The sequence below is a fragment of the Lissotriton helveticus genome, chromosome 4_2 (assembly GCF_964261635.1).
Source record: "Lissotriton helveticus chromosome 4_2, aLisHel1.1, whole genome shotgun sequence".
In the NCBI taxonomy this organism is placed as follows: domain Eukaryota; kingdom Metazoa; phylum Chordata; class Amphibia; order Caudata; family Salamandridae; genus Lissotriton; species Lissotriton helveticus.
In genome coordinates this window covers 21476180-21488169 of record NC_136064.1, presented here as the reverse complement: position 1 = coordinate 21488169, position 11990 = coordinate 21476180, and the positions used below count along the sequence as shown (strand labels likewise).

Below are 11990 nucleotides of genomic sequence, written 5' to 3'. Positions count from 1 at the left end.
GAGCACCATGAGACCATTACGTGAGAGGATTGGGGACCGCATGAGGGCGGTTAAACAGGATCACCTCAGATACCCTATTGTGACACACATTACAGAACGCCATGCACAAGGACAATCATAAGGATTTCTCTTTTTATGGGACAGAACAGACCTTGAGAAACCCAAGGGGAGGTAATAGAGAATTGATGTTACGCAGGAATGAGGCATCCTGGATTCTAAATTTACGAAGGACAGACATTGGGATGAATGTTGATAATGAAATGCACTATTTTCTAGGAAAATAAGAACTACAGATAGAGTGCACCTTTACGGAAACAAACTGAACAACCTATGAAATTATGATATGATCTGATGCATAAAATTTTAAATGGTGTATAAAACGGTATAAGAAAAGAATATATTTCTTAAATGTATGATATCATCATTCACAAACAGTAAATGTCACTTATACACAATAGCCACTGATGACAACCTTTGAAAGATATAGTAGGAGCATACATGTTGTAGGGACTCATGGAGAGGATTTGACCCATTCGTAATGACATTAGGTCCTTTGGGCAGTGGAAACCAAGGTGCATGATTAATTCTAAGCAAATATAACGCTTGGACTCCGTGGGTATGTGTGGAATAGGAATGGATTCACAGAATGGATTCAACGGATGTGAGGAGCACAGACTAGATAACTTTCACTCACTGATCACAGGAAATAAGACCAATTTACGTCATGTAACAATTTGCAGTTGGGAATATGGATAGATCTATGGATTATGGAGAGCGCATTTCGGATATGTAGCGCTCACTCAGAACAGCCTTCAAGCTAGGAATGATTCACTTACAAGACAAGGTACTAACCCGATCCAAGATGGCCGCTATTTTAACACGAGCAAAATATATAGGTTTTTCTCTCCCGCTTACATACAGAAGGTTGGCTTCATTAGTGAAACATGATGCTGCATATAAAACCTTTTCTGTGACTTATAGGGGCATTTATTATATTCTTGCGTGGTGAAATTAGACTTGCGCATTACAAATTTTGCGCTTTGTCGATTGAAGATTTCTCAATTTTACTGTAGATAATTCTTATGAACTTCACCGGTGTCCACACCAGGAGAGGGGTAGGCGCATGAAAAAACACGATACTTATAAACAACTTGCAAACTCTAAGATGGGGATTGTTTTTGACCACCCACGTGATCACGCGCTGGGGACGTGATCACGTGGTTCTTGAGGGAGACATAGCGGGATGTTTGGAGCAACGCCGGTACTCTCATTTTGGAGTCCGGCGTGAGGAGATGAGTTTGCGTATCGGCGGCTCACAGTTCCACTTTTCAGGTAATGACGACGAAGATAATCTCTGGAAGTGCCGCGGTAGAGCGCGGAGATGTGGGTTTTCAGTATTAAAAAATGGGGAGAGTCTTGACCTACAAACCCCGCTTTTTATTGAAGCCAGGCCGTTTTTGTGTGTTTTTTTCTTAATAGAATCGGAAACTTAGATGATAGAGGAACGAAGAATTTCTGGAACTTGTCTAGCAGTCCTTATTGGGATTTCACCTCACGCCACAGGATCAGTGTGGCTTGAAATTATCGCCACACTACAAGTATGTATAACTTAGGAGTTTTTGAAGGCTGATGACTAATGCTTAGCATCTAGCTTTTATTGTTGGACTGTGCAGAGATTAGTCCAGAGAGTAACATACACGTTTGTGTTCTTTTTGTGTTCCCTTCACAGACCATAATACAGTGAATCTGTTCAGGTTGGTTATCTCACATTTGGCATATTAGTTTAACTGAGATTACAGTTGAGGTCTCAGTTTGTAGATTAAGGTGGTGTTTAAGGTTCTGTCACTGGGTGACGCAATTAGACTTTGCTCAGAATGACTGGATATGTCCGCGACCGGCCGGGACCTGGTGTCGCTCAAAACCTGCCCGCACATGTACGTTATTCCCGTAGCGAGCTGATATCCTTTGCGGATAAAGGGAATAAAGGGGTCTACAATGAGGGGTCCTGCATTCAGATTGGCCCTGGCATGACTCATGGACCAATCTCATGTCGCTCTTGCAGATGGTCCAGTATGGGGCAACCACAACGTGGCCATCAGTCCAAGTACAACGGCATTAATCTTCTTTGCCTATACCTCAACACAAGATCCTTACCTAGACACTCTTTGGATATGTGGGACCTACTTAATTAAAAAAATCCTGATCTGGTCTTCATTACTGAGACTTGGTTATCTGACAGTAATGCTCCAGATTTAGCTAATGCGATCCCTATGAACTACAAAATCATTAGGCAGGACAGATCTGGAAGTCGGGGAGGGGGGGTCGCTGTCATTTTCAGAGATCACCTGACCTGCCTTTCAGAGCCGGTAACAGTATATGACGAACATCAAGCCTTATCCTTTCAAATATTTCTTGAAGCCCATACCATGCTAGCTGGAGCGGTAATTTATAACCCTCCAGGACAACAAGCCAATATTGGTGCTAAATTGCTTACCCAACTTTTACCTCTCTGCTTAAAACATAGAAATTATGTAATAATCGGGGATTTTAATATTCATTATGAGAAAAAGGAGACCTCAGCGGTGACCCAACTGGAATACGACATGGAGATTCTTAATCTTAAACAAAAGGTAACGGGCCCTACTCACATAGCGGGCCATACACTAGTCCTGTTGTTCACCAACATTGATACCATTACTGTTGTGGAGGTCCTGCCACTACTTTGGTCTGACCACTTTCTTATAACTTTTATGTTAAACTTACCAATCAAATCACTTAAACCCAGGATAGATCACTTGATCTCAAAACGAGTTTGGAGATTGATTAATGAGGCTAGTTTTGAAACGCATTTCCAAGAGGCTAACATCAAGTTCAGTGATGACTCATCAGTATGCTTGGATGCAGTATCGCTAGACTCTGGAATACTTCAAGTGCTATACAAGTTGGCCCCTATTAGGAAATCCAGGTCACGAACACATACGGAAAAATTGTACACCCCCCAATTAAAAAATCTTAAAAAAGAATGCCAAAAACTTGAGCATTCATGGAGACAGTCCAAAGATAGCGCAGCTAAGCTAAGTTACGTGATCAAGCGGAAACTTTACAACCTTACTTTAAAAAATACGAAAAGGAATCACTTCTCACAACGCATTTATGAGAATTGCAACTCAGCTAAGGAGTTTTTTAAAATAGTGAAGGAACTTAGTAAACCCGCTAGCACCTCGCAAACACTTGTCCCTTCAGTAGAGGCGTGTGAACGAATAAAAACCTTTTTCACTGAAAAAATAGGGAAGATTTATTCGACTTTTAACCCCCAATATCTCCTATCTAACACTGATAAGCCTCCTGACTCAGAGATTACATCTAAAATTGCACTTGATTCCCCAGACTCACAACCTTTACCAACCCTAAATAGTTTTGAGTCATTTACAACGGACGAGGTCCTAAAAGCTATGGGCACAGTTAAATCTGGCTCTCCACTGGATCCATGTCCTCACTTTGTGTTTTCAGAAATTGCCCCTACACTTTGTCCCTTGGTCACACAACTTTTTAATAATTCCTTTAAAACTGTAACTTTCCCGGACACTTGGAAACACGCGTCAGTGGTACCCCTCCTTAAGAAGGCTGGATCAGACATCTCAAATCCTGAAAACTACCGGCCCATCTCCCAGCTCCCCTATTTTTCCAAAGTTCTAGAGACGCTGGTCAATGGACAACTGACCAGATACCTAGAGACAAACCTTCTCCTACACCCTTCACAGACAGGCTTTAGTGCTAATAATAGCACGGAGGCAACGCTGCTGGCAGTGTCGGACAGTATCAGGTCTGCCACCGACCAAGGTGGGGCGGTGGCGCTGATACTGCTTGACCTGTCAGCGGCGTTTGACACGGTCTCCCACAACTGCCTGTTGAACATTCTCCGCAGTAAGGGAGTTAAATCCATCGCACTAAATTGGCTACACTCCTTTCTGAGCACTCGTACCCAGGCAATATATATGGGACAATTTCACTCCAAATCGAGCCCCATCGGTTGCGGAGTCCCCCAAGGTGCCTCATTAAGCCCCACTCTCTTCAATGTTTATATGTCATCTCTAGCCGATATTGGAAGAAAGTGGGGCATTGGCATCTGCTCTTACGCAGACGACACGCAACTGATGGTGGCTCTGGATGAAAAACCGGAGACGACTAAATCTAAATTGCACAACTGTCTCTCAGAAATGGCACAGTGGATGCATTCACATTGTCTAAAGTTGAATGCCGGGAAATCCGAGATCCTATCTTATCTTTATCTTATCTTATCTTAGGGGGAATTTGTATAGCGCACTGACACCGAGAGGTTTCCTGGTGCTGGCTGAGTGCAGGTGAGATGGAGAGACGAGGGTCTAGCCAGTCTGTGTGAAGAGGTGGGTTTTCAAAAGTTTTCTAAAAGCCAAAAGGGAATTGGCAGATTTAAGAGAGAGAGGTAACTGGTTCCAGAGGGCGGGGGCTAGGGAGGCAAATCTCCGACCGCCGTTTTTTTTTTATTTGGTATCAGGGACAGCTAGCAAGAGGCGATGGGAGGAACGAAGATTACGTGCTGGACAGTAGGGGATGACCAATGATTTGAGAAAGGCAGGGGAGGTCCCGAACACAGCTTTGAAGGTCAGGCAGCCGATCTTAAATGCGGTCCTCTGCTCTACCGGTAACCAGTGGAGTCTTTGAAGCAGAGGTCTCGCAGATTGCCACTTCGGGGTTTTATAGGCCAGCCTTGCCGCTTGGTTCAGTACAATCTGGAGCCTACTAAGGAGGAATTTAGGTAGGCCGTAGTACAGGGAGTTTGAGAAATCCAAGCGGGAGAGCACCAGGGCAATCAGGACTTGTATCAGGGCCTCTGGTGTCAGGAGATGGGAAACTTTCCTGATCTTTCTGAGCTGGAACATACATGAGGACACAACCGCACCGATCTGGGGCTTAAGAGAAAGGTCCGAGTCAATTATGACCCCGAGGCTCTTTGCTGACTTAGCCGGGGCGGGCGGGGAACCAAGCTCAGTTGGCCAGAACTGTGGGCCCCAGTGAGTAAGACTGTTTCCTGGGAGGATTAACTCAGTCTTCCCCGGGTTCAATTTGAGCTGATGGGAGTTCATCCAATGTTGGATGTGTAGCATCACTGCTTGACAGTCAAGGGCTGCATTGGGGGTGTTAAGCGGAAAAATGATTTGCAGATCGTCTGCATAGTTGAATACGGTGATATTCCACCTCTTCAAGGAAAAGATAAGCGGCTGAAGATAGAGATTAAAAAGCAGAGGGGACAGGGAAGATCCCTGAGGCACTCCGCAGATAGATGTGACCTGTGCGGCTGTGAAGGGACCGAGCCGGACTGCCTGCATTCTACCCGACAAGAAGGATTTGAGCCAGGCAGAGGCCAGGCCTCGGATGCCGGCTTGCTCGGCACGGTGGATAAGGATGTTGTGGTCCACCGTGTCCTACTATTTGGTGGCGCTAAACGTCTATGGGACATCACGTGGTGGCCACCCTCACTAAGATCAGCCCCCACCCCGAAACAACATACTAGGAATTTAGGTGTTATTATGGATGATGCCCTTTCTATGAAAGAGCATGTGCGAGTTCTCTGTGGGAAATGTTTCGCAATCCTGAAGCTACTGGCTAGACTGTTTCCCTGGATCCCCCTGGACTGCAGACATGCTGTCACACAGGCTTTGCTGGTTAGTCGTCTAGACTATGGTAACGCGCTCTTCGTTGGTATGAATGAGCACCAGTTTACACGTCTACAAGTTCTACAAAACTTTGCAGCCAAACTCATATGTAATAAAGGCAAGTTCGATTCTGCCTCGGACTGCCTAAGAAAACTTCATTGGCTGCCTATGCACCAAAGGTCTGTTTTTAAGCTGCTCTGCCATGCCCACAGGGCCCTCTATAAAACTGGCCCCATCATCCTCCAGGAAAAGATTGAACTCTATGTCCCTACCAGGAACCTACGTTCCCTGCAGTCCGCCCTAGCAAGAACTAAGCGCATATATAAAGCTAGGACTGGTGGACGCTCTTTTTCCTATCTGGCTGCAAAGAAATGGAACGAGCTCCCCCTTGACTTGAGGCTCACCACCAATTACCTCCTGTTCCGAAAGAATTTAAAAACCCACCTATTTCCCAAATGTTAATGTTCATTTCAGTACAGCTCGCAGTAGTCTCAGTACTGGTATAAGCGCCTTGATATCCTTCGGGATGAGTGTTGCGCTCTACAAATACCATTAATAAATGAATAAATAAATAAATAAAGAAATATGTGATGAGAAATATTTCTATGTGAATCATTGCACCAATCATTGTCACATGCACTTTTCACTCATAAAGCTCAACAAATGTATGTGTAGAATTGCTTTCATAACGTGTGATGTTTCGCATTTTAAAACGACCTTGTTTCTTATGAATATTTGTTTCTTAATCATTTGTATTGTTTTTAACTCAGCCCTCTTACCTGCAGCCTAATTGTCAACCACCGCTATTAGAGCGGGTCTGGTTCCCGGGGTGGGCTCAAATCGCGGCAGACATCTTGGAGTGGGGTAGTTGGTGTTGTTGCTGTTTGCTGGGCGCCATCTTTTAGGAAGCGCTTTAGGGCGCTTTAGTGCGCAGAAGCATACGGGGGACGCCTATTTAAGGCGAGCTGCCCCAGGGTCAGTCCTACTGACATCTATACTGCTGCTCAGCGCTTCGCGCGCACGCTGCTAATTTGCTATTTTAAAACGACCTTGTTTCTTATGAATATTTGTTTCTTAGTCATTTGTATTGTTTTTAACTCAGCCCTCTTACCTGCAGCCTAATTGTCAACCACCGCTATTAGAGCGGGTCTGGTTCCCGGGGTGGGCTCAAATCGCGGCAGACATCTTGGAGTGGGGTAGTTGGTGTTGTTGCTGTTTGCTGGGCGCCATCTTTTAGGAAGCGCTTTAGGGCGCTTTAGTGCGCAGAAGCATACGGGGGACGCCTATTTAAGGCGAGCTGCCCCAGGGTCAGTCCTACTGACATCTATACTGCTGCTCAGCGCTTCGCGCGCACGCTGCTAATTTGCTATTTTAAAACGACCTTGTTTCTTATGAATATTTGTATCTTAGTCATTTGTATTGTTTTTAACTCAGCCCTCTTACCTGCAGCCTAATTGTCAACCACCGCTATTAGAGCGGGTCTGGTTCCCGGGGTGGGCTCAAATCGCGGCAGACATCTTGGAGTGGGGTAGTTGGTGTTGTTGCTGTTTGCTGGGCGCCATCTTTTAGGAAGCGCTTTAGGGCGCTTTAGTGCGCAGAAGCATACGGGGGACGCCTATTTAAGGCGAGCTGCCCCAGGGTCAGTCCTACTGACATCTATACTGCTGCTCAGCGCTTCGCGCGCACGCTGCTAATTTGCTATTTTAAAACGACCTTGTTTCTTATGAATATTTGTTTCTTAGTCATTTGTATTGTTTTTAACTCAGCCCTCTTACCTGCAGCCTAATTGTCAACCACCGCTATTAGAGCGGGTCTGGTTCCCGGGGTGGGCTCAAATCGCGGCAGACATCTTGGAGTGGGGTAGTTGGTGTTGTTGCTGTTTGCTGGGCGCCATCTTTTAGGAAGCGCTTTAGGGCGCTTTAGTGCGCAGAAGCATACGGGGGACGCCTATTTAAGGCGAGCTGCCCCAGGGTCAGTCCTACTGACATCTATACTGCTGCTCAGCGCTTCGCGCGCACGCTGCTAATTTGCTATTTTAAAACGACCTTGTTTCTTATGAATATTTGTTTCTTAGTCATTTGTATTGTTTTTAACTCAGCCCTCTTACCTGCAGCCTAATTGTCAACCACCGCTATTAGAGCGGGTCTGGTTCCCGGGGTGGGCTCAAATCGCGGCAGACATCTTGGAGTGGGGTAGTTGGTGTTGTTGCTGTTTGCTGGGCGCCATCTTTTAGGAAGCGCTTTAGGGCGCTTTAGTGCGCAGAAGCATATGGGGGACGCCTATTTAAGGCGAGCTGCCCCAGGGTCAGTCCTACTGACATCTATACTGCTGCTCAGCGCTTCGCGCGCACGCTGCTAATTTGCTATTTTAAAACGACCTTGTTTCTTATGAATATTTGTTTCTTAGTCATTTGTATTGTTTTTAACTCAGCCCTCTTACCTGCAGCCTAATTGTCAACCACCGCTATTAGAGCGGGTCTGGTTCCCGGGGTGGGCTCAAATCGCGGCAGACATCTTGGAGTGGGGTAGTTGGTGTTGTTGCTGTTTGCTGGGCGCCATCTTTTAGGAAGCGCTTTAGGGCGCTTTAGTGCGCAGAAGCATACGGGGGATGCCTATTTAAAGCTGCCTGCCTAGCGCAGCGGGATCGCGCAGCGGGTACGCCTCTCGCTTAGCCTGAGTCGTGCCAGAGTCCTGCCCGTCTGCGCCCGTCCGCGCCAGACCGGGCCTGACTGGGCATAAGGACTCGGTTTTACAGTTATGTCTACTTTTGCACTCCAGGCTGCACCTACAAGATCTTATACGGGTGAGTTTTTGCGATCTCTACGCCCTCCCTCCTATGATTCATGCTCATGTTGCATCTTACCGATCCACAATTTCATCTGTGGAGGCTGTAAATTCCGTACTGGTAAAATGTCCACTTGCAGGGCCATGAAACCGGTCCATTCGCGCGGTCGAAGAAGGACTAAGTTATCTCCTGTTAAACACTCTGTTCTCCAGTTCTGGAATATTAATTGCCGGTCCCTACCCAAACATAAATCAAACATTTTTGATTTTTTAGTCACTGAGCAACCCGACGCCTTGTTCCTAACGGAAACTTGGCTACATGGCAGCTCTGGACCGGATATTGCGTGTGCTGTCCCCAATAATTATGTCATCCTGAGACAGGATCGAGATTCTGGTAAAGGAGGGGGTATTGCAATAATTTTCAAGTCTTGCTACGTCTGCAAACTCGAAACCTTTCCTCTTCCTGGATGTGAAGCGGAGCTTTTTAAACTTGCTATTAACCCTCAATTTACTCTATCTGGCCTTTTAATATACCGCCCTCCCGGGAATGCTCAAACTTGGATATCTGCGCTCACCAACTCTATAGCCCCTCTACTTCTCAAAGCTGCAAACTTTACCATTCTTGGCGATTCAAACTTACATCTCGATGATACTTCTTGCGCCATTAGTAAGAGTTTCTTAAACGATCTTGAGGTGTTGAGTCTGATGTTGCGCAACTCGGGTCCTACTCACTCTGCGCGGCATCAATTGGATCCAATCCTTTCCAACCTTTCCTTTGACTGCTCACAGAGTGCTCGTCCTTTGGACTGGACTGATCATTTTGCAGTCCACTTCGCCCTATCTGACATCAAATTGCCTATCTTGAATAGACAGGGTAAGGGCGAACTAGTCCATAGATGGGGTAAACTAGATATTTCAAAGTTCAATCAGTATCTTCGTGATACTCGTCCCCTGAACGACGAAGCCCCTCTTAAAGATCTGAACTCGGCAGTTGCTGTAAATATCGTGCTTCCCCCTACTCCGAGACTATCCAAACTCCATCGCTGTCCGGCCCCATGGTTCTCGCCCGATTTAAAGGTTCTGAGGACTCACTGCAAGGTCTTGGAAAGGAAATGGAGGCGCATCTATTCTGCTTCACGGAAGACCGTTTACAAAGAAGCATTGAAGGGATACCACTCTAAGTGCAAAGAGGCAAGAGGTACTTGCACGACAAACATAGTGTCGCAAGCTCAGAATTGCCCTCGCACTCTTTTTGCAGTGGTCAAAAAACTGACAGGTGCTGACACCTTACCGACCCCCCCAGTCTTGGAAGAAGCCCAATGTAATTCCATTGCGGAATTTTTTATAGCTAAAGTTGAGCGCATTAACAACTCCATGAGTGCCTCCAACACAGCAACTCAGTCTCAACTGGGGTGTGTGACTACGACCGCCCCTCTGTCCCCGATGACATTGATAACTAACTGGCTCCTGTTTGACGATGACTCGTTTTTCGCCTGCTTGAACAGTGTGAGATCTGGTTCACCGCGCGATCCGGTGCCTGCAAAAATTTTAAAGTTGCTTGATCTTGAGTGCTGGCGCCCTCTCATGAGACTCCTAAATACTTCCCTAAGTGAGTCTCGTATGCCACAAGACTGGAAGCATGCGATGGTGATCCCACTCCTGAAGAAGGCTGGTGCGGATACTTCTAACCTCTCCAATTTTAGACCCATTTCTCTATTGCCTATCTTCTCAAAGATACTGGAGAGGCATGTCAACACGCAGCTTACTCTGTTTATTGAAAATCAGGGCTTTTTACATCCATCTCAGTCCGGTTTTCGGGCCCACTATTCAACTGAGACCGCATTACTAGGGGTGACGGAGAGACTTCGGCACGGTATCGATCGCGGTGAAACTTCTGCTCTCATCCTTTTGGATCTGAGCGCAGCGTTCGATACCGTGTCCCACTCCATCTTACTAAACTCTCTCCGCTCCCTTGGAATAGCTGGCCCCGCACTTGCTTGGTTTGCCTCCTTTTTAAGTGAGCGCACATTCCAAGTTTTCTCTCAGAAAGCTGCATCTACGATTTGCTCTTCGGCGTATGGTGTCCCTCAGGGGTCCATTCTCAGCCCGTTGCTTTTCAATATTTACATCAAACCTCTTGCTACCATCGCAGAGGAAGCCGGGCTGAGTATTTTTTCGTACGCCGATGACACGCAAATCATTTTTTCCCTCTCCAGTGCTGAAGATGGCAACGTGTCTGGTCTAAAAATTGGTTTGTCACTTGTGGCTGAGTGGATGCAGAGGCATCTCCTCAAGCTTAACGGTGACAAAACCGAGATCATCATCTTGGGGAAGCAGAAGGATCTTTGGGGCCCTCAACACTGGCCCAGCACCATGGGTCCTACTCCTCTTCCAGTCCAGGTGGTACGTAACCTGGGTTTCCTTATTGATGACAGACTGTCCATGAGGCAACTAGCCACCAAGGTGGCGGCCATCTGTTTTGCCACCTTAAGATGGCTCCAAAAAATTCTCTGGATGTTGCCCCTTGCCACGAGAAGAACAGTAGTCCAGGCTTTAGTAACATCTCGCCTGGACTACGGAAATGTTCTCTATCTTGGTGCAGATGCTGCGACTGTAAGGAAACTACAGGTCATACAAAATTCATCAGCCCGTCTCCTCTGTAATATCCCGAGGAGGTCCTCGGCTGCGCAGGCTCTTCGAGATCTCCACTGGCTCAAGATTTCGAGTCGAATTAAATTTAAAACCTTATGCTATATTTTCAAAATCAAACAGGGTTCTGCCCCATTATATCTTCAAAGCTTGGTCCAACCCTACAGGCCCTGTCGTACTTTGAGATCATCGGCCAACTGTGATTATGTCATCCCCAGATTTAAGCTAGTGAAGATGGGTGGAAGATCTTTCTCCCATCTTGGCCCCAAACTCTGGAATGCCCTGCCCATTGCCATGAAGACTGAGACTAACATGCTCAGTTTTCGGAAAAAACTGAAAACCCTACTCTTTTAAAATTATTTCTTATAGCCGTGATTGATGTCAGTTTTTCTTCTTCAGTCTATCCCTTGCGCCGGGAAACCCACTGCGGGTAGCTGTTGCGCACTATAAATTTTAAATAAATAAATAAAATAAAAATTGGAATATCACTATTAGCACTATATGCATGAACTAGCACTAGACTTTGAGGTGCAAATATATGATTGGCACCGTGTCACTTTGAATTCTCCTGGGAGCACAGTTGTTTGGAATTAACAAACGGATGCGAATTATGAGTAATGTAAAACATCGTATTATTTTCTACCTAGCCGTGAACAAGTCGCATGTACAACTTTAGTGAGGCGACAAAACATGTGTTGGCTTGGGAACTGTTCACTTACTGGAAGCTTGAAGACCAATTAAAAAAAAGGAATGACAAAGAAAAAACAGATTGATTTATTGTGTTTTATGTGTGGTTTACATCAGAAACTATTCGTTGGATTTTACGTGTGCTGGGGTATACATTTTACTTAGCTCTTTTACACTC

At 45.9% G+C, this 11990-nt stretch overlaps 1 long non-coding RNA gene across 1 annotated transcript in view; it reads left to right on the top strand.

Moving 5' to 3' along the window:
* Window positions 1-1277: 1277 nt before the first annotated feature.
* The window catches only part of LOC144752024 (uncharacterized), a 106100-nt gene continuing 95387 nt past the window's right edge, over window positions 1278-11990 (top strand). The window contains exons 1-2 of the long non-coding RNA XR_013594002.1: window positions 1278-1332; window positions 1480-1598. This is a non-coding gene — a long non-coding RNA (uncharacterized LOC144752024). The remainder of the gene's footprint in view (window positions 1333-1479; window positions 1599-11990) is intronic.